Here is a 21860-nt window from a genome sequence, read left to right on the forward strand (position 1 = left end):
AAATTTTTTTTTTTTTTTGGTTTGTTATCATTAATGGATAATTTGGTACCTTGAAATCGAATGCTCTTTCTTTTATATAATATAACAAAATATAAATGCTTAATGTAACGTAGGTAATCATAAAAATGTTCACAAACACCCACACATACACAATATTTAGATACGAATCACAGATTTGAATACTAAAATTTTGTATCACCTATAAAACATAAAAATTAATGTTACCTAATTTTATTATAACATTATAATATAATAAAACATAGATATATACTTAAAATATTATTATATACATACATACCTATTATAATTATATAATATATGTATATAGCTATATAGTAATCAATATGATTAAGTAGCTACCGCAATACAATGCTATTTTTTGTAGTAATAATAAGCATAACACACATAGAAGAATGTCCTTTCATTTTTGAATAATTTGCGATAAAAAAAGGAGATGGACAGAGAGAGAGAATTTGAAAAAAATTCCAAATACGAAATGTGTGCGTTTGTGTTCAGTTATCGTGATTTGAAATGAATATAATGAGTTTATTTCGAGAGTCTTGAAAAAATATTAATTTTTTTTTGTATATTTCAAATAATTTGTTAATATTATACAGGTGGGTAATAAAAAATGAAGGTTAATAATAAAATTATGCTATTTATTCTTAAAGATTTTTTGTTGAGAAAATATTCTATGAAATTATATGATTAAAATGTGGCCGAGAAAATTAAATATTAACGTAGTATAATTTCGGAAAAAAAATATTAATTAGCATACGGTCTAGCCTGTTAAAATTAAAGTTCAGCGCGCTTAGGAATTTGATTTAGAGTTGTTCCAAATTTTCATAACACTAATAATAATATAGATTATATGCTCATAAATTTTATAGGAATTTATTAATGAAAGCCAGATAATATCTTCGGATATTTAAGCCGGTAGGAAATTCATAAAAATTTCAAAATAAAAAGGGAAAACATTCAAATTTCAGTAAAAACTAATATAGATTTTGTAATATTTCGATAAGGTATAAAAGATATTCCTTGCTTCACCATAACGTAAATTTTTACGATACATTTTTTTACAATTTTCGATTTTTAATGCTATCACCTCCAATATCCAAAATCAAACAATTCAATTCAAACATTAATATTACTTAGCATAGATAACAACCAATCAAATCGTATATCTTGTGTAATCCATATTACGTTTTCGATTAATATTTATCTATTCGAAATTTTTAATATATATTATTAAAGTCAATGTTATAATATGAAAAGGGATTCTTACTTTTTACTAGATTACTTAATCTTAGACTCAAGCCAAACTTGTACTATTTGAACGTCAATATTAACCAAATTTTAACCAAATGTTCGGACTATTGTTCGCTCATTTGCAATACGAATGACGATTTATAATATTATTCACAATATTTTGGGTTTGCTTAGGAAACATCAAGTTACTCTTACGTAAATTTTTATACTTATGGTAATATAAATGAAATGCTCAAATAAGCAATAATGAACTTATTCTGAGAAATATATCTTTACTTTTTGGAAAGAGCATGCACAAAGAGCTGAAAGAGAGAAGTTGAATATTATTACAAAAATTAAATATATTACGTATAAGTAGTACCAATGATTTGTGTCTATAATAGTTTTATTTAAATTTTTTAAGATAATAATGTACACATTATTACGATATTTGTCATTTTACGATATTTACATGCTTTTCTCAAAATATGCCCCAATATAATGTAATATGAAGACGGACAGGTCTGGATAACAAAATTAAATTTTCAATTTGAAAAAGGAAAATGTACAAGTGGAAAAATTTTTTTTCTCTGGTCTTTTATAGAGAAAAGAAAGAAAATTAAGGAAAACAAAAATTTTATTTTTTTTTGTTCTTTGATTTCCGTGTTTCTTTTTATTTTATATTACCTTTTCATTCTTTTTTTTTTGTGGATTATTTTATTATGGCAAGAGTAAGTGAGTGAATTTTTATGAAATTTTCCATTCAATGATAATGATGATTCTTTAAAAAATTAAAAAAAGAAAAATAAAAGGAAAAAATGTTTTCTTATTGTTTGTATTCATAGCACTCCCCGATTATTTTATGCTGAGCTTTTGTTTTATTAGAAATTTCTATTCAAGAGTTTCTCTTCAGTTTGAAGTAATAATAACATTTTCTCTTTTAATGAAATTTAATTTATTTAAAAAAAAAAAGTTCAGGGGCGGAACGTGAAACTAAAAATAAGCTTTTATTAATACAATGGATAATATCACATATTTAAGAGAAAGTGAAGTAAGAGACGCTAATCTTATAACATTATGAAAATATTTTGATCCGATACATTATCCTGCCATTCATTCCTCAATATAGTGGTTTTAGTTGAATACAATTATTTGGTTTATTATTTAATCAATAATATAAGTTTAAGAGAGCAATAACGTAATATTACTATAAATAGGACAGTTAAGTGTCACAAATTTTATATAGTACTTGAAATTCAAATCTCGATTGCATTTTTAATATCCTGCCAAATACCATTAAAAAAATTAAATATTTCAATTTAAAAAGTAATTTTCTTGATTTTGAATTTATTTGAAGGTATGGGAATTTCATTTCGAATGACACTTACACATGCCTCTATGTTTCCAAACTAGAACAGTTTGTAAATTTAGTGTATAACACATATTAGTTATGACGAGAAATTTGGATGGAAATCATAATTCCAATCTTTAATATTATCGTAAAAAGCATCTTTATACAAAACTGAATTGATTATACGGAGTATCTATGTGCAATTAACAATATTTGTACGCTCTTATATTATTGATTGTTACATACTTATAAGGCATTTAAGATATTTTTTAGAACATTTCTCTGATGAAATTTACACTTCTAACAAACCTCAATTTCGATCGTTCTAATAAGTCATCCTTCATAACATACATTAAGCCTTCTCTGAGTACTTTATGTTGAATAGCATAGAATCGAATATAAGAATCATACAATATATAAATTGATTACAAGATTATTTTTATAATTAATTAATTGTAATTTAAGAATTTGTGTAACTAATAAAGTATTATGTTTGTATACGTTTGTGAAATTCTTACAATCACGTTACAAACTATTCAATTTTGTCTAAATAAAATGTATTTTAAATTTTTTTAAGATTAATTACTTTTATGAAATATTCTTAAAATAACATGCACAATTACATTATTGTAATTAATATAAATTATTTTAGTAATATTTGATAGTAATGCAGTAACTATTTCACTAATGAGACTTACTGTGACATTATCAAACGCCTTTACTACATCTTACACAAAACTAAACAAAATATATTCAATTTATTAAAAACAAATATAATGATTTACAAATTCTGAATCGAATCTCGCATAAACAAAAAAATATAAACCCCCACACTTCAACATAAAATCAAAACAAAATAAATGAATCATTAATAAAAGCGAAAATATTCAGAGAAAAAAATATGCGAGCCGAATTATTAATTAGGTTGTCAAGGAACGCCTTTTACATTATATGATCGAGTTGAAGGTCCAGGAAAATAAAAAATAAAACTGGAAAAAAAAACTATACCTTAATTTGTTACAAAATTTTTTCTTTCCATATTTTTAGGCTACAAATAACTTAATTTTCTTAAAAACTGCAATAAAAAAAAAAAAAGTTTTTTTTAAGCATATTTACGTTTCACGGTTTTTACTCTACTCTCTTCTAAAAGAAAGTAAAAAAAAACGGTAGATAAGTTTTAACAGTGACAACAGATAAAAGAGTAATTTTTCAGTCTAAAAACTTATAAATTGTAAGTAAGAATGTGTAGTGGGGAAAAAAAATTAAAGAAAAATGAAAATTTTGTAATTAATGGTAGTCTGAAATATTTTCAAACTTGGACCATAATCAATCATGTGCAAAAATAAAAAATCTTAAAAGCCAAGAAATTCATTTTTTTCCTTCATTTTAGTTTTTTTGATTTTTTGTTTTGGGCTCAGGAAAGTGAAAAAACGATAGGAAAATGGAAGATATGCGATTTTAAAAAACGTATTCAAAAGGATACTCGTAACCTATGTTCGAAAGAAAAAATATTCTTCAAATTACGAAAAATATTTTTTTTTTATCTACGCTAATTTAGTTCTCGATTTTCACTGTACATACACATAGTTATTTATGTACGTACTTTTAAAGGACTCTATAATATTATAGAAAATTTATGCATATGCTTTGTATTTGTTAGGTAAAAGATTCGAAATCGGAAGTTGGTTGGAATTGAATAAAGCACAAAAAAATTATAAAAAGCCTATAATTATTTCGGCAAATTAACAACATTGAGGTTTTTTTTAAAATACAGAGTTAGGCGGGTCAAAGGAAAGTAAGTATATTTAACAGCAATATTTCAAGTTGCTCAATGTTCATAGATTGCATATTTTCATTGACAAAATCAAAGAAATAATTAAAAAATTTAATAAAAATGTCAATAAGTTTTATTAATTTAAATTTATTTTCATAAAGAAAACAAAATATTTCAATTTAAAACATCAAGAATTTTTTATTTATTAGATATAGCTAGAGTATTGTTTAAGTTTAAACTTCTTTAATTTTAATTTTTCTTCATTTAAATTTCAAAAGTATTGATAATTTAATCAGAAGCGCTGTATAATTTAATAAATTCCTTAATATTTTTTGTTAATATTATTGCAGTTGTAATATGAGTTTCAATTATTTAATTTGAGTAGAATTTAACAAAAATCTCTGTAGTAGCTGTAAGCAAAAATCTCTGCAGTAATAATCACTAGCCGTTATCAATAAAATTATTATAAGCCCCGAAAGATATGCAAAATTTTTATGTTTTTACAACCAGTCACCCTACCAAAAAATTATTTTCTCAACCATTTTTTCATTTCTTTCAATATTTTACTTCAAATAGGGTGACTTCCATATTGTCAACAAAACAATTTTTAAACTACCTTTAAATTTGAAAATAATATTTAAATAATGTTTAAATATTCGACAAATAGAAAGATTTTAATAAATTTTACATTCAATGGCAGCACCACTTAAAGAAAATTAATAAAAATCATAAGGAAATTTTTCAGGTGCTCTCTGTTTTTTTTTTTTTGCGTATTTAAAACTGTTTCCCAACAATTCGGAATTCCTTGATCGTAGAAAACTTTTGAAAATCAATATAGAAAATGAAACATTGGAGGAATAACGTTTTTCTTTTACAATTACCAGGAATACTTATTTAGTACATTTAAAAATCTCAATGGAATTCCAAAAAAAAAGAATTTATTTTAAAATTCATAACGTGATGAAGTAGACGTGGCGTGACGCAACTGCTTGGAAAGGGAGTAGAAAAATTATTATTAAAATTTTTTCGATTTGTTCCTTAGTTCCCATTATCTAGCTACCTTTACTTTGGATGAAAATATTACCTTATTTATTCCTTATAATTCAAATAAATCGATAAAATCTTTAAATTTTAATCAATCTAAACATAAGTGTTCCAAATCCAGTCTAGTATTTTAATAATTCCAAAATTTCAAAACTTCTCCAAAATTTTATTTCATATAAATTGCTAAATTCAACCTTGTGTTAATTACGAATCTAAATAACATAAGACGTTCTAATTATATTTTGTTTTTTTTTTGTAATATTTTCAATTTTTTTCTTCTACCAATTTTCGAATTTTGATCTTAGCATTTAAATTTTTTCATATTTATAAAAAAAAAGGTTTTTAAAAGCATATTTTCACTTTACACACAATCATAATTTTTGGATCATATTCAAAAAACTTTTAACAAAAATTTATTCCAGAATGAAAAAAATAAAAAAAAAATAAAAAATAATAATAATAAAAAAGTAGAAAATTGGGAAACTTTGTATATGAATAAACAGTTTACATACATATATGAGAAATGAAACCAGGGAATAAAAAAATTATGAAACATGAAATGGCAGAGCAGTAACAAGGCTTTTACTAAACAAAACAAAAAAAAGAGAAAAATAAATGGAAAAGTAAAAATTATAAAAGGAAAATTTTCATTTTTTTTTTTTGTACTTTTTTTCTTTAATTTTGGATACAATCCAAATTCATTCTATTGCAGGTTAATTTTTGCTTCCGTCCTATATAATATTATAATCCATTTATTCTCTCAGTTCCAACATTCCGTATAATGATGCATGTATAGAGATATGTACATAATTTTCCATTTATATTTGCTAGCCAATATGTTGATGTTGTGATCTAACGAATGCAACATAAATTTAATTTACAATCATGTAAAACTAGAGACTTCTTTAAAAGTTTTTTTTTATTTTTTTTTTGGAAAAAATGAGAAAAAAATTTCATTGAAACCTTAATTAAAACCATAAACTGATAGTGGCTGTAAAAGAACATAAGTTAGTTTTGACCATACACCACAATTTTAGGCCAATTTTTTTTCTTTTGTTTTCTTCTTCAGTTTTCTTGTGTCTCTTTTGTGTAAATAAAAAAAAAATAAATGTGTCTAGATATACATGTAAATAAGGAACAAAATATCAGCAATATGTTATGGTTTCTGTTATTTAAAATATTTTAAAAGCAACAGTGAATAAATTATTAAGAAAAAAAAAGAACATTTTGTATATTGAAGTTGTATATTAGCTGACCTGATCTAGTTTTGTAATTTCTCTGGACGAAATGTTTTAGTAAATGCATATGATGATAATTTTGAAGATAATTACTATTATTATTATTCATATTTTAGAAAATTGATGCACATATACAATGTATTTTACCAAAAAAAATCGTATCAAATCAAAATATTTAAAAATTAAAAAAGGACATGATGCATAACAATATCTAAGCATAAAATATATCTAAATATCTGCAATGTGGTCAAAAAAAAAACTTGATATCTATAAATTTTTCCGGAACAAAAAATTTTAAGTATAATTTAAAATATGGTAAGAAAAAAGAATGATTTTAATATCATCTAGACTCCAGAGGTCTATAATATTCACGAATAAATAAAACTATGCTGGTATACGTACAAAGTTTCGAATACGGGGTAATTGATGTTTACTAATCATTATAGAGTAGTTTTCCATATAATATGTATATGTGAACCGACCCGGGTGAAATTTACAGATTTCAGCAAATGGTTTCTCTCAACGAGACATAAGTATTTTACTTGCACACCCATTTTTGCTAATAGCTTCCATTGCAATTGCTTATAATATTAAAATCCACAAAAGTTTCCTTTAAGTAGATACACATATTGTTTACACATAAAGTTTGTGACAAAACTGAGCCATTTCTATATGCCAAATATCAATAATTTTCAAAAATCCACAAAAATTCAATAGTTTTCAAAATGAGTAGGAGAAAATTTAATATAAAAACACTCCTGGTTTCAAAATACCTGGAACTTACAATTGGCATACTGATGAAATATTGCTAGGTAATTCGATTTCCATATACGACATATATCAGTTGTAAAATGTGATCAAAATTTAAAATTAGAACGGAAATTGTTAAAGCTGTCTTTCCTAAAACGAAATATAATTTAAATGCAGTATAAAAATTAGGAGTTATGAATAATCTGCTAATCAATTTTATTGTATATTTTGATGACTTTGTTCTAAGACAACGTTAAACTTACTTCTCAAATTAAAATATTTTGGTTCTTTTGTAATGCGAATTACAAACCGCTTCCTTGTTTAAATTTGAATAAGTTTCTTATTTTTGACTTCAAAATTAAGAAACTAGATTGCAAGTCTCACTTCTCAAATTATAAGACTTAGCTATTTTCCATATTAATGAATATATTTTTACACGCACTTAAATTTCTTGCCTTTTATGCATGAATTCTCACATTATTGCTTTATAAATAAAACACAGGAAATTTCGTAAACACCTTTTTTTTTTTAAAATAAAATAATAATGTCCATAATTCAATCTACCTACATATAATTAAATTTTTCCACATTTTCTTTTGTTTTAAACAAAAAAAAAAACAAAATTTTCATTTTGAAATCTCACTCTCCTTTATCCTTGCTTTCCTCTCTTTATTTATTTTTTTCAATTAATTTATAATTATTATTTATACATTGTACTATTTTATTAATTTTTCTCAAGGTTGCCTAGGTCAACCTGATTTTCATTATACAATTTGTATACAATATTTCATTAAGATTTTCTTTAATATTTTCCCCCTCGTTTTTAACGGTTTGTCCTCTTCTTTATAACATTTTTGGATTTCTTTTTTTGCTTATATTTTTGTTTCTTGTTTGTCATTTAATGTGAATTCGACGTGTTGCCGCAACCAGTATCACAAATATACAATTATATAGATGTATTCTATATAGTAGAAAATTAATTAAAATAAAGCAGACAACACAAATATTAGGCGCCATTTAAAGTTTTCTTTTTCCTATCATGACTATATACGACCACTTCTCTTCTCTACCTTCCTTCCCCCTACCGCTCCTGCCTTACTCCATTTGTAATAGAAATGTATCTTAAATTCTTTGGCACGCGAATTCAAGAAAACAAAATAAAAAATAAAACAAAAAAAAATTAGAGGGAAAAAATTACTCTCCGAAGGAAACAAGCAATTAATGGGACGCGATAATTTCTAATGGAAACTTTTAATTGGATTCTGTTAAGTGAAAATCGCTTCTAATGGTGAACCAAAATGTAGAAGAGAAAAAAAAAGCAAAAAAAAACAACGAAAATTGCAAAAAAAAAAGTACTGGGCAAAAAAAATTCTTTATCCTTAAGTAAAAGGACATATTAGGAGCTTCTTGTTGTATGTTTTATTTTTCATATTCTTATTCTTTCAATTTGGGAATCTGTTTTAAGTTTATTAAATCTTTAATAAATATACGCGTACATTCTTATATAATTTTATGTAAATACATTGGATAATATCGCGATAGCTATAAGCGAAAGTATATTGAATCTATTAAAAAAAAATTTGAAGGAAAAAAAAGGAAGGCAGTGATGGGTGAATTCAATAGAGAATTGGGTAAATTGAGAGGGAAATAAAAATGTAAAATTAATTACCTTGCGTTAATTTTTGCTTTTTAAGCGTTCCGCGTCAAAAGAAAAAAACTTCAAAATTAAAGGAAAAAGAATTGTTTTTATCGCCTCTTGTTTTTGGGTAATATCGAAATTTCAAAAACGAAACATTAAGTTTCTTGAATTTTCAATTATGATTAAAATTTAAGATGTTAAAAAGAACGTATAATAATTAAGAGCATTTAAAAACAAGTTTGTGGTGATTTTATTTTATTATTTTTTACTTAAGTTAAGAAATTAATGAATTCCTTATAGATTTACGAAAGTTTTTGAATTAAGAGTGTGAAGAGGCCATCTGTGAAATTCACTGAATGGTTGTTAAAGTTTTGCGACATAAATTTTTTAAGCAAAATTTTTTATCATGCCTTAAGAACTATTCCATATGAAATGTTAATTAAAAAAATTTTTTTAACTAAGTTTATTATTTATTTTCAAAATTTTCTTATGGTTGTTAAATTTACATAATAAAGTCTAACCTAGTTACAATTTCCAAAATTTATTTACCAAAAATTACCAAAATTTATTTTTTCCTTAAATTGCGATTTTCCCGCGCAATTAATGAGAATTGAGATTTTAGAGCATCTAGGGAATTCGATACTTTGAAGTAAATATATGGTGTAAAAGAAGAAAACCTATAATGAAATACAAAAATTATGTTATTGTAGTAGAGCCTCAACAGTTATCGGACTTATCTCACTCTCAGAAATTCATGTTTCCCTTGGGACAGTGGGGAAGGGAAGCCATACTTGGTCATCCAGATTTGAAGGTATTGGTGGATATCCTCACTGGACACTACCTCTCGATTGTCCATCTAAAAGGATGAGCAGGGCGGAGGACGGGGTTCGCCGCTTGTGCCAGAAAGAACAAATACCAAAACGATGACTCGCCTGTGGCTGAAATACTTCGGAGGAGGCTTTGTGACCCCGAGGAAAATCTCTGCAGTTTGCCAAAGACCTAGACTAGTATAGGGCTAATGTAAATGAGAATGGGGATCACAAAAGATCCTATGAGTCGACGGGAGAAGGGCTTAAGAGCCTCCGTCCCCTACGGAAGAAAAAAAAATAATGGGGCTTTTTTTTGAGTCTGGAACTGGAATTAATAGAAAAAAATCATTTCGGTACAACAGTTTTGAAATGAAAATATGCTGCACGCTACACTTGATATCTTTCTATTCAAGTTCTTCTATATAAAATGCCAGCATTTTTATGGGAGGGCCATTCACAGTCGTGATATTAAATTAGAAACATTTATAAAAGAGAAGTGTTAATAAGCCGAATTCACATAAAATAGCGAACTACAGCCAATTTTGTTAGTTTTCTTCTGATATTTTTTGAATTACAAACCGCCTTATAATCACTAATTTTCTGAGTGATTATGTTTTAAAATAATTTAGTTTTATATTTTCAAAACTTTACGCTTTTGTTAATTATTCCCACACATAACAATATTTTTGATTTAATTAAAAAATGTAAGTAGTTTCTTAATCTAACAATATAACTCGATTCTGAATTTCAATACTTAAATAAGAACAAATTTTTTAAAAGAACATTACAAAGAAAAACACATTAAAAATTATTTCTCAAGGTCTTCAATCATTCAATTACTGACAATTTAAAATCATAAAATTGATTTGATCATGTATTTTTTGTTAAGAAATTTCATGAAATTGAAATAAAATTGAAAAGACGGGAAAAACTCAAGATAAAAATAAAGAAAAATTACAATGATAAAAAGAAAATATGAAAAATCAGTTTTGCCTTTGGCTAACCGGCTCGTGTATTGCAATAATTTGTCAAGTATCTGTTTCTGTTTGTGCTGCATAAGAATTCTATGAGAAATTATTAATAGTATTCTCATAAGTAAGGAAAAAGGATCCTTCTTTGAAAAGAATTGGCATGTATACAAGTGTACCACAAAAGTGGTTGGTTATATGAAAATATTAATACAATTAACATGTTATAAAGAGAAATATTTATGAAATATTTATTCAGCTTAATAGCCGCAAAACAATCAGAATAGCCGCAGCATAACTATACAAAATTACTTAATAGAGTGTGCTACCGTATTGCACAAGTACTGTCGCCATTTAAGTACATTTCTTAGTATTAATAATAATTATAGCTACCTATATGAAATTCTAAGTAAATTTCACTACATTCACATTATCAGAGGGAGAAAAATTTATTTGCCATTCATTACTTTTCTGTTATAATATAGTTCTTGTAACAAATAAATTTCCAAGCCACGTATTTTGACTATAACATGTAGAGGTTGTAAAGTTATGGGTTTGTGGAATTAGAGTGTGTATTCGGCAACGTTTTATATGCAAATGTTTTTAATATAAGATTAGGTAGTATAGTAATTTTCAATTTAAAATTGAAAACTTAAAAATAAAGTCCCGCTTCTGTACGTCTACAAATTAATATATGTAATTTTTAAAGAATATTATTCCAAATCACATTTAGATAAAAAGCCCTTCGAAAAAAAATATCACAATATAAGTCTTTTAACTATTTTAAGTGCAGATTTTTACTAAATTTGAGAGAACATTTGTAGATAGTAATCCACTAAACGCATGATTATTCGTTCATTTAGTGAGCTCACTAGCACTCCTGTAATTTGTTCAGTTATTTCTTACAAACTTTTCCGAACATTTGGCGCTTCCTACAACAAAATAATTTTAATTTTCTTTAGGTATGCTTATTTTAATTAATAAATTAAATTTTATGTAATATTTTGGTTTATGAACCTTAGAAAGGAAATGCAGTATTTTGATGAAGCTAAGACAAAGAAAAGAAATAGCTCGAAAATTAGCTTAAAAACCTTCTACTAACATTTATAAACTAAGGATTTTTAAGGATTTGAACTGAACCTACAAATAAGCAGAACTTAATATAACATTTTTCAAATATGTACAAATCATTTTACATTTAACCTCATTAAAAAAATTACTTGATGGAATTTTTATTCGTTTTTTATTCGTTGTCTCACTCTCTCCCTGTATATATCTCTTCTTTATTTTTGCCCCAATTTCCGTCTATCACAATAAATACATAATAAACAATTTAACCAAAATACATAAACCAAAAGATCTGTCAGTTCATGTATTATAAATTAAATATTGAAAATAAAGAAAGCTAAAAAAAGATGGATACCAAAAAAAATTGATTGAAAGGAATATAGAAGGATATTCAGCAAAAAAAAAGGAGTAGTAGAAAAAAAATTCCGGAAAACAAGAGAAAAAAAATCATTTTCTCTGAGTTATAATACTTGTAACATACCTTTAGGGGCACACACAAAAAACAAGAAAAAAAGTTATAAAAAAGGATATTAACATTATAATCAAAATCAACCATATTGCATACATGCTGTAGCATAAGAAAAGAACATAAATATCAAATTTATTTCAATAAATTTTCGAAACAGGATATCAAGTCTATAAATTGTGTTAGTATTAAGAAAAAAATATGCTAAAAGAAAAGCCTCAGTATATATTATTTTGAACAAGGATAAAAATCAAAAAATTAAGGAGAAAAAAAATCATAACAAAAAATCTGTTTTTAAGGTGAAAATTATTTTCATGTTAACATCAGTAAATATTAACAGGAAATTTAACAGGTTTATGTATATAGCTATAGCCATCTGATGTGAACAATTTATGACTGACTTTTTTACCTCTTCCAAAAGTAAAATTTACGGAAATCTATAACATAGAAGCTTGAAACCAAATAAAACAATTGAAGCTTCTAAAATTTTGTAAATACATACAAAAGCGTTGTCTAACATTATAGCGAATTTTCGGCGAAATCGGTCCTCGAAATTAAAATTTCGGCAACTACTATCAATTTTAAATTTGCAATCACTTTAAATTTGAAATAATTGTGCTTGCAATAATGATCACTGCGAACTCATTCGGCATGCACAAACTAGAATTTATGGTGAATAGTTCGTATTAGATATAGATTAGTAGACAGAAGAAGAAGGAAGCGAAGCAAATTCAATTAAACTGTGAGAGGTAGGGTCTGGGACGGCGTTTAGTATGCCGGTCATTGAGTTTGTGTATAACTTTTGGCGATTACAGTGATCAAGTCACTAAATTGACTCTTTTTGTATTCATTTATCTCTCCGAAATTAAAATAATACCGCCACTATCGCATATTATACAAAGTGTTCGGGATAGAAAAAATCAATAGGTAATCTTTCGTCCCCGTCCAAATTTCATACTTCCCAATATTAATTTTTTTTTTCTTTACCTTTTATGCTAAATTAGTTAAAGATGAATCAGCTTGTAAAATGATTTTTATATTTATTTTTTTTTCTTTATTTTCTTATCACTGAAAGTTCTAATGGAATTATTTGTGTGTTGTAATCGTTGGTTTTTGGGGGCTTTTTATTTACTTAAAGATTACATTTAGCTTAACAATATTCTTAATTCTTTTTTTCCCATCCTTTATTTTTTTTTGTTATTTTTTTTTTAACAGTAGTTGGTTTGGGAAATTTGATTTTTTGCCACGCCATTTTTTTAAATTAAGTATAACATTTAATATAATGTTAAATAATATAAACGATATTAACAAAATAGGTATGTACGTGTATATTATGTATAGCTTATTTAATTTTTATTTGATTTTATTAAGATTGCTCTTTTTTTTAACCTTTTCAGTTGTTTCTGGTATAAGCAAATATAAGAAAATATTTAAACCTAATGAATTGGAAAAGTGTTTAGGTCATAGTCAATTTATTGTATACTTTTTATAAAATAGCAGTTTTTTTCATACGAATTTCGTGATCCTTTTTTTCTTGTTCTTTTTTTCTCTTTTTTGTTTAGTTTAAATTTAGAATAATTGGAAATGAGTTTAGTATTTTTGTAAAAATAAATTAATTATATAAGCCCAATAAGATGGAATGGTTATTATAAAATTTAGTTGGTTTTTAGGATGAAGTCATCGTAAACTAAATTAAAATTATGTCCATTAAATGCAAAATTCATTAGTTTTAATCATTAGATTTAATTGAAAAATGATGTTCTTTTGTTATGTTTCGTGACTGACTATGAGAACTTCTGGAAATATTTTAAATTTACAAATTAAATTTGTGCCAACACTTCATGTTATCGGCATTACGCAATATTGTCTACATTATTAAAAGTATGTTACTAAATAAATATTTGATAAAATAATTTAGTGCAAGTAAAACGTTGAGGCAAGGTGCGACTGATTTAATTATTGGAAACTAGAGTAAATTTCAATGAATTACGAACACTGTCTTTGAATTGACAGTGAAAACATTATAGCGTGTTTGAATATGTGAAAAATTTCTCTGGTTTTTTTTTCTCTTCAACCTTTTGTTCGAAAACATATCGGTTCCGCACGCTTGGCGAAAAAATAAATTTCGATTGATTGACCAAAATATCTTCCTGACTATTATTATATTCTTAATTGTGGCAATAGCCCTCATGGGGGTAGCTATATATATTAATTCCCACATTTTTTACATTATAAAAACCATTGCTCACCACATTGCTTTTGAATGCAATTTCAAAGATAAATAAATTTAACTTTCCCTAAAAATCTCAATTGAAATTTTCTCAAATAAAAATTTTTTCAAATTCTGTAATTTTGATTATCCTAAGACGATAATAAGGACATTTATACTAAAACTTACCATATTTTGATGAAAAACAAAATTAAATTTCAACTAAATTGCTTTACATGAAATAACAAAAGTATATAGGGTGCCTCGTATCAAAGTGCACCACCATATACCATTGTATACAAGCCCCTTATGAGTAGTCAAAAACTTTGTTAGAGATAATGTTCACATCTCAACAGGTTCGGAGTTACAGGGGCCTAAAATAAATCTCGGCAAATTTTTTTAATTTTTGAAATTTCAAATACAACTGCGTACCTGTGTAAGACAGGCGCATTATTAAATATGATTTGGAAACCTTAGAATAAGAGCTTTCTCATGAAAATCTATATTAGCCAAAATGTATTTAGATTTCGGAATCACATGACTTTTAAGTTCGAAGGGCCATTACAATGGTATATAACAGTGCACTTAGATAAAAGACATGCTGTATATGTACATACATATATATATAATTCTTAGAAATTTTCGCACAAAATATTTACCATAAATTTTTAATAATACTACATGAATAAATAACATTCTTTTATATTTTGTACACATGTATATTTAGAGCGCTTAACCTTATATTTATTTATTTGTTTAAATTAAAAAATATTAAAAATAAAAATCCATAATATTAAAATATTCATTTGGAAACTTGAGACTTATTATTATGTCTGGTTATAATATTACAATATATCCTGTAATTATTATTCTACATGTTGTTCGAAGTGAGAAAAATTTTAAATAAAATTTTAACATTATATAACAATAATAATAATCATATATTATATTGCTTCAGGATATTTAAATATCGAAAATAATTATAAAATAAAAAGAACATTAAAAGTAGAACTACATGGTTTTAATATAGTACAAGCAAAAAATATCCCAATATAGGATGTGTAGAGCATCAATTTTCTTCCATGCTGTTTCAAAAAAAAATATATGTATAAAATCCCTTCAGGGATAGATTAAATTGAACCGTAATATTATATGAATATTAAAACAGTTTCCATTTACCAAAATTATATGAAAATTTTGTTTATTTTCTTGATTTTTCCTCCAGAAACCATAAGAGATTTTCCCCGACTAGACAAATTTCATGAAAACCGCAATTGTTTTATACATGAATACAATAAAAATTAAACTTGATTTATTCTTTAAATATAAAGGATATTTAAAAATCTCAATTTTCTTATAATTAAAACTTAAATTATAAAATTTTGAAGATTTTAAAGGAATTTTAAATTTTTATCATAATTTCGGATTAAGAAAATTTATTATTAAAATACGATATTAAAAAATTTATGGTTATGCTTATTTTCTTAAGGAAAGGATCGGATTTAGTCAAAGTTGGTAAAAACTTTTTTAAATATTTTTCGCTCATTCAATTTAATTTTTTAAATAGATTAATTACATTTGTCGATCCTCAATTGCCTATAAAAAATTTCAATTAAAATGTGGCTAAAGCAGCTTACAGTTAATGTTACTTAAAAACTTAATTTACCTTGTTAAAAAATATAGTTGAGGGCTTATATTGAAAATCTTCAATACCCTCAACATTTTGCAAATATTAAGATTGTTAATTTTTTTTTTTCCTTTGTTCTCTCCTAGGAGGAGCATAGGGATTGTGCATGATATCATGCCTTTCTAGTTTCATAGTGGCACAGAGTTTGCTAAGTAGGTGACTAGCCTGCCGTAGTTTTTTCTTCATATTAAATATTTATAAGCTTATAAGTATTGTATATTAAGTTATAATATTGAATATAATTTTTATATTGGCCTGACCAGGATTTGAACACGAGACTCTTCGGCTAAAGGACTGGTACCATAACCACTAATTGTTAATTAAAAAAACATAATTTTTTTTCCAATATTTTGAAGTTAAAATTTCTAATAATTTTCACTAATTGCAAAATATTTTGAAATTTTTACTTATGTTAAATAGACGATTTTTCACAAAAGGCTTTGTTATAAAAATCTTAGACCTTCATTGTTTCTTCACTTATACAACAAGATAAAAATTGTAGTACCTAAATTGTTTTTAAAAATATATGCAAGGGTCTCAAATAAATCAAGGTTATAGTTAGAATTTTTATAGTTGAACTAAGATATTCAAATATTTGATTCCAGAGAGCGTGATATTATTAATAATTGTCCAAGTTTACAGCTGTTATTGTGGAAGTTGAAAGTGAAAAGTTATATATCAAAATTTTTTTATAGCTGTTCTATATTTTAGAATTATATTTTTATTCGGAGCGTCTATTCTAAATACAAACTCATAATTTTTTTTAATTAAAATTAAATTAATTATTTTTGTTACAATAATTGCAGTTTTTCATAATAATCATCGCGTTATACTTTGCATTTGAATTATTCTTCATGTTTAAATAAAATGTAGGCCAAAATAGAGTCCAACCTACATAGAATATATTTTAATATGACATTTTTTTATATGGTATTTTATAAATTGTGAGCGTCAATTAAATACGAAAAGTTAAAATTGACTGGCAATTAAACACAAAAATTACATTTAATTTCTCTTAATGTTTTTTTTATTCTTGTCAATAAAACCATGAATTCTATATAATGACAATTTATTTATAAAATCTTTTATATATACCCTACAATTTAAAAATATGAGAATGTTGGATAAAAATTTAGTAAATTTTTAAACTTATAAATTGTTTAACCCTATACGGGCGAAAAAAAAAAACAAGTGATATGATTAGCATTTCACTTTTATTTTAAAATAGGGGGCAATTGCGAATGTAGAGTATGAAATTCAGAAATTTATTATATAGTTGCTTGAATTTTTAAGCTACAAAGTTTTACTCTAATTATTTAAATCTATTATATTATGTATAGAAATAAAGCTTGTAATTTCATACGCTAATTAAATATGTTTGGTCCCTGCTACGAGTTCTTCTTCGTATATAATCTTGGATTCTATACGTTTTGTGCATGAACAATAATAATGTTCTATTTCATTTAGGTGTAGGGTTTTCGAAATTGCGAAGCACACACCCTAGCAATTATTATTGCTATACTTGTTTTTTTGTTTTATTCTGTTTAATTCCTCAATAAAACATTTAGAAGTACATTCCTGTCATTTGTATAACAAAAATTGTGTAATGATTTATTAAAGATTAAAAGTAGAAAAAAGAGTAGATCCATATCACCAGCTCACCTGGTTGCCAATCAACATGTATTTCTATAGGTTTCTGAAATAGAAAATTTAAACGGTAAATATAAAAAGATTAATTTGTTTCAAAATATTGAAAATGCAAGCTTCTTTAAAACTCTAAAAAAGAAACGTAAAGCTAGAAGGAAATTCAAGTATCTAGTGGTGCACCTGTACACAATTCCCAGTTAAACTCTTTAAGTGTACGTGTCAAAATTACTAGGAAAATTTTAAATCATTTCAAGTTTTAAAACAATTGAATTTCTAATATTTTATTATTTCTTTATCAATAATCCATGATTTCTCTTTTGAATTAATAAAATACTTTCACACTGAATCGAATTAGCTTGTGTCATTTTACAGAGATTCTTAAGAATAAAGTTTACTGACCCTCTCCTCGTGGTAAATCTGCTAATATACTGCATTTACGAACTCATCTTAAGAAACGGAAGAGTCGATTTGTCAAGGGAAATCTGGTGATACAGTTTTTTCGGAAAATTATGTAAGCGAGGACTTTACTCACAGTGTTTATGATTACCAATTTGCGGTGATTCACAATGCTTTCAATGACATCGAAATCAATTGTAACGAATTGCAAATAATTTTGTAGCCCAGTTTGCGCAGTAATTTTCTCTCCAATTATTACAATGAATCAAACTGTATTGAACTAGTTCATACTTTTCTCAACAAACTCAATTTAACACGAAATAATTCATAGCACTAATTTGTTTTTCAAACTCAGAAGTATAATTAAACAACCTGCAAGCATTTTATTGTTCTGCATTATAATTCAACATCCTCTTTTTTTGTCTATTATAATTTGTACCTTTCCTCGCTTCGCCGTATTTTCCATACTGCTAATAACGAAAATTGAGCAAAAAATGATTTAACGTGAATACTTATTAATCATGACATTATTTTGTTTTTTTGGTATGATTTTAATAAATAAAACTGACACAATTTTTACGGCTAATAGTGAAACAAACTTGAATAATTGCGGACGAATACGCAAAATTATAGTAGAGGAAGCCTCAAACCTTACAAATAAATTTTTACAAATAAAAATTGAAAATTTTTATAAAAGAACTTTTTTGCATTTTGTGTTCTTTTGTTTTGCTTGTATTTTTAAATTGTCATTTAAATATTTATATGTCACCTGCGTACACCTTAATAAAACAAAACTAAATAAATTTATCAGTTTGAAAAAACCGTCAATAAACACAATTTACGTGTCAGTTGAAGGTTTGTAGTAATTTAATAATTAAATTTAATATATGAATGGATTTTGATCAAAATAAAAAATTTAATATTTAAATGCATCTGTGCCCTAAAAGAATTCTAATTATAAGAAATTTGGAATTTAAAATTTATTGTATAAGTATGACGTGATCAATGCACCGCTTAATCCCTATTTTTACGATTTTTGATTAAAAAACTTATTTAAGAATATTATATTAGGAAATGTTCACAAGAATCAAAAGAATAATTTTCACATCCCAAATTATTTAAAATTATTAGAATTATCATTAACAGTTAAGAAAGCTCTTCTTCTTAAGGAATGATTCAAAAATCAAAGAACTGACTGGTAACATTTTGAACTCTATGAAAACCTTACAAAAAGTAGAAACTTAACACACCAATACAAAATGTAGTAATGCATTGTAATTAATTAATTAGTGGGGCAAATTTCTTATGGAAATTTGAACGTTCTCTTAAAATTTTTAACACATTCAAAATACTTTTAAATAAAGTTGGGTCAAACCAATGGTTTGTATTGTAGCACTTTTCCCTTCAACAACTGAAAATTCTGCTTTTATATACAGTCTATGTATACCTATCAAACTATTAAAATTATTTTCATTCATATACAAAACTATTTCTAGAATTGCATATATTTAGGATGACGCATATATGAAATGTTTGAATTAAAGCAAAAATTAATATAAAATGGGGTTAACATAATGCTCGATTTTAAGGGTTAATTGTGTGAGTTAAGAAAAATAATTATATTTTTTAATTTCATGGAATTTACCGTTAGCTTTTTACGTTTATAAAAATTTGGAAAAGCTTGCGGTTTCGGAAATATAAGGAGTCAAAAATTCAAATTTTACGAATTTCAAGAGGTGATAACTTGAGAGGGGGTGGAGATGGAAAAAAATTTTCTTCTAACGAAATGAACTATTTGTTAATGTCTAAAAGCTCCTAAAATTTCAATCTTCTACAGGTTGGGGTCTAGAAGAAAAATGACATCAAAAATTTGGAAAAAAAGGACTTTAGATAACGGTAAATTTGAACGGCCATTTTGTTTTTCTAAAGTTTAACTATAGTATATCGCGCTAGGGGAAGCAAGCCACTGCCTTTCTGCGTTTGCAAAATTTCAAAAATGCTTATGGTTTCATTGCAACAAATATTTAAAAAAGACCATTTTTAGGGTTTTGGGGGGGTATAACTTCTAGAGGGGGGGAGATAGGTAAAAATTTTGTTCTACGGAAATAAGTTTCTAGTGAAGATCTATGTACGTATGAAATTTCAGCTTTCTATCTTAAAGGCTGTAGTAGTTTTGTAATCAAAAAAAGTGTCCACGGACAGACGGACGGACGGACGGACGGACAGAGTGAAACTAATAAGCACTTTTTTCAAAAAATTTTTTGGAAAAGTGCTAAAAATACCATGTAAAATTAATTGCAAAAGGTAATTAACAATAAATTCTTTTATTAAATTAGTAATTTTTTAAGTTTTACATATCTCAGTTTAAATTTGTATCACCCTGAAAATATTGTTACCCAAAGATTAAACAAAAATTTCTTACTATTTTAAGTTCAGAACAATAACAAAACTTCGTGAAAATAAAAATAACAGTTGGAGGCATAAACAAACAGTTCACTATATGAACAAGTTACTTTCAACTCAAAAGTAATTCGAACTTGATTGTTTGAATTCCTACAGTAAAACTTCTATAAAACGAACCATTTAATTTCAAATATTTTATTGGTGATACAAAGAAGTTCATTAAATCCAAAATTAATGAATTTTACCTAACGCCACAATTTATTTTGTTCAGTAAATACAGAAGTTCATTATGTATTCGGTTTGTATGGAAGTTTTACTGAATATTTGATTTATTTATCTGAGTAAACGCTAAAAAATTCGAGAAAAATTAGTTATACAATATTTTTTTACAATATTTCATAATAAATCGTATACTTGGGTAACTGATGTCGCAGGAAGAATAAAAGTTTTGGCAGGTCCAAATAACCTAGAATAAAATATAAGAGGAAAAATATTATATAAAATCATTACACCATTATATTTCTCGCTTTAAATTTTTAAAAGAATAATAAATACTAGCAGGTATTTACTTTTTCAGATAGTGAAAAAATTGAACCCTACAAATATATTTTTCAAACTCAAATTGAAAGTTTTTTAAGAAAAATTATTAATATTATAAATTCACCTTAGACTTATAATAAATTTATAATTAAGAAAAAAATTCTTTTGATCTCTTCAGGTGCAAATGGGTAGACTAAAGTAGCTGTAATAACATGGAACATTTAATAAGAGTAAATATTTATTCAACTTTGAAGATTATATTTAGAAAGAAGGTAATAATCAAATTTCCAAATTTTATAAAATATTATTATTATACATTTTTATAATAAATTTTAAGAAAGCTATAAATTTTTAATAAGGATAATTATTACAATCCCCCTCCAGCTACATAAAAATTTGAAGGTCTTAACACATTTTATTAAAACAAATTTTAACGCTATCAAAAAAATAATTTTTATTAAGTCAGCTGTGATTTTATGGATTTTAATTCAAATAAATCGTTTTAATTATTAAAAATTTTCTTAAATATTTTTCATTTTATAAATTTAACAACAAAGTAAAATTCTTATTAAAATTAAATTTTTCGTTGATTTTTTCCGGGTGAATTAAATTTTTTATAT

The 21860-nt window shown here is 25.4% G+C and overlaps 1 protein-coding gene across 2 annotated transcripts in view; it reads left to right on the top strand.

Moving 5' to 3' along the window:
- The first annotated feature begins 21413 nt into the window (after nt 1–21413).
- The window catches only part of LOC129618646 (hybrid signal transduction histidine kinase G), a 103655-nt gene continuing 103208 nt past the window's right edge, over nt 21414–21860 (top strand). Inside the window, exon 1 of one of the 2 annotated variants that reach the window (XM_055533525.1) lies at nt 21414–21512. The gene's annotated coding sequence lies outside the window, so the exon portion shown is untranslated. The remainder of the gene's footprint in view (nt 21513–21860) is intronic. The other variant, XM_055533526.1, reaches the window with a different exon arrangement.

This window comes from Condylostylus longicornis, unplaced genomic scaffold, assembly GCF_029603195.1.
Source record: "Condylostylus longicornis isolate FDR11 unplaced genomic scaffold, ASM2960319v2 ptg000010l, whole genome shotgun sequence".
Lineage (NCBI taxonomy): Eukaryota > Metazoa > Arthropoda > Insecta > Diptera > Dolichopodidae > Condylostylus > Condylostylus longicornis.